Raw genomic sequence first — 6,067 nt, forward strand, 5'->3', positions numbered from 1 at the left:
CATCTGAACTTGTGTACATACAGACATACATATGTGCGTATGCTATGTATTTAGTACACACCCTGCAGGAAAAAATTATCAATTGGTAAAAAACTATCCACGTGTGGGATTTTTTTTACCAATTGATAATTTTTTCCCCCACTCATGCTTAGTTTTTTTGCGGGATTTCGATAAAATATATAACTTTTAGTTAACTAGAAAAATTTGACTTGAAACTAGTTGAAAAGTAATGCAGAACTCATGCAGAAGTGATCGGGAGTTTGTTTCAAGTTTCTATTTAAGTAAAAGCCTTCTAAAAATTTAAATTTAATACACTTTTATCTGCACTTGACAGAGACTTTTTCGAATTCAATACAAATAAAATTAAGATCGAAATTATATGTTATCATTTTGAAGTTATGTCTGATGGAATTCGCATATGGCACTACCTACACTTGCAGAGTATGTAAACAAATATGTAATGTTAAATGAAGTAAATAAATAAGCAAGTAAAAAATTAAAAAGGAAAATATTTTTTTCTTATTGATTTTTTGTTTGTGTCCAAAAGTAGTTGGTTACAAGTTAGTTGACACCTTACTTATCCTTAACAATTTCGCAGCTATCGCCAAACAAACATAGTTAGCTTTCTTCAAATCAAATACAGAGATAATAGTGCCCTTTAGTTCCTTAGTAATCAACTTCAAGGTAACCAATAGTTAGATACATTTTCTACAGAGCACCGTAAAGTTTATTACAATAAAAACTTTAATAAAAAGAACAAAGAAGATTATGTAAAACAACTTTACATTGCTACCCAAGGGACTGTATCAGCACAGTTGTTTTGGGGAAAGCGTTTTTAAATCGATTAAACCGAAGATCAATTAATCGAGAAATTTTTTCTCAATTTTAAGGAAATCGGAATTTGAGAGAACAACTACCAAATAATTCAATGTCATGCCTCCCTTTCTCCTTGAACAGCTGGGCTCCTCACGGAAACCTCTTGAAAATAGCGAACAAATCGTTGATTTCGCTGTTAAAATGTCGCATATTTAAAAATACAGCAATGAAATAGTAGTTATTTGCTCGCAACTCGTTAAATATAACATCTAGCTGTAATTTAGAGTATTTCAAAGTTGCAACTATGCAAGTGACCGGCAGTGTATAAGCTGATAATATTTTCTAAACAAATTTCGGGTATGCAGTTTTGTAGCGTTTTAGTTTTATTATAATAAAGTGCATATTTCAAGTGGCTGCAAAATATCGTTGATTATTGGTCATATTTTGTTCTTGCCAATGCTATGCGCTACAAAACTGCATACTATAATCTTTTCTAAGAGCTAGCGAAAACAAGAAAAAATCTAAAATCTCTGTGGTGCAAAAAAACTCTGTATACGTAAGCTTTATTGGGACATTGGGTATATTAGAGATGTGACGGATATCCGATACTTATGAAACGATTTTGAGAGATCGTCTTATATTTTGACGATATCTTACTACATCGATTATTTTCATTTCGATTGAAGTCGATGCAGAAATCGATTTTTTATTACAATCAGGCATCTCTACTATGGAAGTGTCTGCGACAGTCTGTGCTCATGCATAAATGTACATACATATGTAAGCATCTGAAAAACCATGGAAAAAAAGCGATACAATTTTTTCTATTCCAAAATACAACAACAATTTCAAAAGCACCAAATGTTGATGAACAAGCAGTTAGCAGGAACAAAGAGAGGAAATACAAAAACAACATGTTTTTTTCAATGTGGCTTTCACCTTCTCAATGAAATTGGTCGGCCAAACATAAAATAAAAATGATAAGCAAGAAATGGATTCCCTCAGAGCGAAGACCGGGTGGAGGCAAGTTTTAAAGCTTTTCAGTGTTCAACAAATTGCTCTTGGAACAAACAAATGGAGACTTGCATTTAAATGCTTTTATGAAAATTTATAATAGAATCCTAATTAAAAAATAACGCAACACGTTCTTGCTTTCGGCAATCACCATTTATAAGTAATATTTAAGGATTTTTTCTACCTAGGATCCAGCATTGGCGCCACTATTAAAGCGGAAAATAACTTTCGCCAAGAAAGCTACGTTAGGCTTGGTAGGCTATTGAAAAGCTCGGTCGGTATAAGATGTCGAATAACGTTGAGAAGAATTCTATGCAAGATCTTCGTCGGTTGGCGTGGGCAACGGGTGCCGAAGAAAGTGGAATGACGAACAGTACGAGCTTAAGGTGTGCAGACATGGCAATGTTTCAGGTCCTTCGGCTCGGCACCCAACGGCGGACAACGAAGAAAGGCGGCGCAAAAACACAATGGAAGGACTAAGTACAGAAGGACCTGTCTGCAAGCGGGATGAACGAACTGGGGCAACTTTGCCAAAAAGGAGAGGCATTTGGGGAAGTTCGTTGGTCTGGATCAAAGCCCATAAATTGCTGGAGGGCCTAACAAGAAGATGAAAAATAACATTTATGGCAGTTTGCTCTGGAAAAATGCATTTAAAAAATATATAGTAAGTGTAGACTAGATAAATTCATATTTGCCAATGCTAACATGCAACATTTCATAATAAATTGCTTTTGCTCCGTTTTTTTTTTGTTTTTTTGTTTTGCGAATTTGCATCTGGTTTGTAATTGGTTGTTGGTGTTGGCATTGGCGTTTTCACTTTAGTCACCGCTGGAATTTTTTTGAATCTCACTTTGCAGTCGATGTTGGTGTTGTCCTTATTGTTGCTGGGTGATGAGTGAAGTGAAGTTGGCGCGCTATGAACTGTGCAAACCTTTTTGACAACTTGGACGCTTCAATATTTTTTGCTGCATTTTTCATTTGCCGTTTGGGGACTGTGCTCAAATGCGTATGTGTTTATGTGTGTACATATATATGCATATGCGCATTGTTGGCTTGTTGCCATACAACAAGTGCCGCAAATGATTTTTAAACAATCCACAGCGAGTGCAGTATTTTCGGGATGGGATATTTTATTTTTTATTTTAGTTAAGGCTTGGCTTGTGCAAAATTACATTCTTTATATTTTTTCTGGATTAATATGAATTTTTTGTTTTTAGTTTCAGCTGCACTCACCTTTGCGGTAGTTTAAGCTATTTGTGGCGAAATTTTGTGGACACCATGAGAAAATTGTGTTTTATTAAATTTTGTGGATGGTAGGGGCATACAAGTGCGGCTGATATTTAAATTGCTGCGCTACATTTGGGAATAACTATAGACGCCTTTTATTTAGGGAAAGTTTTTGGCGTTCGCGTACGTAAAAAACTTGCAAAGAAGGGGGAATTGAGAGAGAAAAGTGACATTTCATTTAGAGTCCCCTATGCTATGTTCTGCAGGAAAATTGTTTGCCAGCAGCAATTTTCCAGCATTTGAGATATTTCTCAGGGTGTTTGAAGAGGGTTGCCACCTGTTAAAAAATTAAAATCGAATTAATTCATAAGTTTATTGAAATATGAGTATTCAACGAAAGTGGTTTGAAAAGGATTTAATTTAAATATATTTTTGAAAGTGGAAGGTGTTACTCATTTTCTCCATAAAAAAGTGTTGAGCATACTTTGTATGGAAAAAAAATTTTAACAAAATTTGCCAAAAGCAATGGTAAGCTACTTCAAACTTGCACTAAAATTTAGAGGGCTACAAAATTGCATACTCGAAAAATTCTAAAAAATCGGATTACAAAAGTTTAAAGTTTTTACGAACATTTATCAAAATTCGTCGAATTTTTATAAGCTTTTATTATGTTTCACCAGTGTGTAATCAAATCTTGCAATAAATTTTTACCCAAGTTCCTGATGAGCTAGAGACTTGAAATTTCAAACTTAGCTCAAAAACCGATGACAATGTAAAATGAGTATTTCCTACATGAAAAAGGATACCTCCGCAAAACATTTAGCCGCTAGGAGGTTTTTGAGTCGATTTTTCTTTTTTATTAACCACTAATAAAAGCTTGTCTTTAAAAACTTCTTTTTAAATTACTAGTTATAAATGTTCTACAAAGTGTGTTATTTAGAATTAAATCGTGGTTTTTATATAGTAAGCTACATTTTCATTAAAAAAAAAGAAAATTTTAAAACAAAGGAAATTAGTCAAAAATTGCTAAAATGTCTCTTCCCTTTTTACGCTCTCGCCACTGTATATACGAAATAAATTCATTTTCATACCAAAGCTATAACTTTAAAACTAATGAAAATTCCTTAGACTTGTGGCAAAGACAAAGTTATATTTTAATCCGCCAGGTGGCGCTTAAGTCAATATATTCAGAATTAACATCCGATTAAAATAACTATGTATTTTTTATTTTCCGTTAAACTGTGAAATGTTTACCTTTGTTCTGTATAATAAATTTAGTCACTTATTTTCTAATATAATACGTAGTATTTTTGCAATGACCAACCAAAAACTTGAACCAGGCGCCGCGAAGTAAGCGAGCATTTGCTAGTGTTTTGCATTTAAAAAAAAACACACACACACACATTACAACAAATATGCCGAGCCTTTAGTGCATAGAAAAAATAGGAAAACAAAAAATTCCCACGTTCATGCAATATTTCTATCTTAATATTTTTAATTGAATTCCTATTTATGACATTTATATTTGTGTTTACAGATTATTAATTACCGATAATGTTGATTAATGACAAATGTTAAACTACATTTTTTTTTGCATATTGTCTTTAATGAAAAATATTTAATTTTGATTTTATCAAAAGGGGAATAACAACAAATATTTTTTAAATGTCAAAAGAAACATTTATTTATGGAAACGAATTAATCGATAGAACTTTTTATGTGTAGATACAAACATACATATGTATGTAAACACTCATTACTGGCACACACCCACCGCCTCCAATGTGCTGCATGAACTGTTAATTGCAACTCTGTCACGGCTGGTGTGAAAAATCTCAAACGGCATTTTGCCGCACCCCAATACAGCAAGCATGCGAGCGAACGTGCAACAAACGTGCATATATATGTATGTATGTATATTGATACACATTAACCAACCAACTGTAGATTGGGGAGGGGAGGATGAGGGGAGTGTAACGCCATGTTGCAACAACTCGCCTTGGCGCTGTTGACACACATATGCATACTTGTACGTGCAACATGCAGCTCCAAACGAATATAAAAACTATAACCAAATAACTCTAATTCAACTGCGCCTCAATTTGCCTAAGTGCTTCGTAACGATCATTGATGAAATTTATTCACGCATAATTTGCATAGATTACAAATGGCAGCCAAGCATTAACAATCAGCGATCAGCTGTCAATTGCCTATCGGCCATTTATTTTGTGACTAATCGTTGCTAGAAGTAGATAAAGAATTGTGGATTTTTTTTTGCTTTTTTGTACTGTGGCGAATTGGTATGCATAATAAGTATGAGCATTTGCAGAAAGAAACGAGTTTTGAACTGTGATTGAGACATACGTATGTGTGTATCTATGTTGATATGTAAGTATGTGAATTTTAATTTTTGGATAAATATTGTATCTTGGACATACCCCAAATAGCGGTTCGCAGCTTAGCTATGGACGTTTCATTTTTTTATAACTTTACCATTTAAGCTTTGAAATTAACGTTAATGTGCCTTTGCGCTTTATTCCTTAAGGCCGGTCCACATAGAACTTTCGCGTTGGCTTCGGCGTTGGCGTTGGTTTGACAGAACGCACGTTAAAAGTATGCTTGCTACAATGAACGCTTGGCAGCGAATCCTTGGGCCACTAAATTAACATACTAACGACAGATAAATTAATATTTCATATCAATAATTGCATTAAAAACGATATTTCTTGCTCGCACTTGATTAAAAAGGAAAAATATTTCACATAATTTTATTTATTTGCAACAGCTGACGAGCGACGCACGCGAAAACTTGAGAGTTGGCCATCTTTTTGCTTTGTGTTGGCGTGAGCGTTGTCGAATTTTGGCTATGTGGACGGCTGCATTTGAATTCATGTATTCATAGTCAGCTGTTGAAGCGACGCCAACGCCAACGCAACGCCAAAGTTCTATGTGGACGGGCCTTTATGTTTTTTGGTCATTATTACAGGAAGACTTTTATTTATAAAAGTCA

General features: G+C 34.2%; 1 protein-coding gene across 1 annotated transcript in view; it reads right to left on the reverse strand.

Annotated features, from left to right (window-relative positions):
- LOC118743898 (protein Wnt-5-like) overlaps nucleotides 1-6,067 on the reverse strand; it is a gene marked incomplete at its 3' end in the record, with an annotated part of 280,007 nt that overhangs the window by 10,763 nt on the left and 263,177 nt on the right. The window lies entirely within an intron of this gene.

This window comes from Rhagoletis pomonella, unplaced genomic scaffold (genome assembly GCF_013731165.1).
Source record: "Rhagoletis pomonella isolate Grant_MI unplaced genomic scaffold, Rhpom_1.0 Rhpom_scaffold_00007, whole genome shotgun sequence".
In the NCBI taxonomy this organism is placed as follows: Eukaryota; Metazoa; Arthropoda; class Insecta; order Diptera; family Tephritidae; genus Rhagoletis; species Rhagoletis pomonella.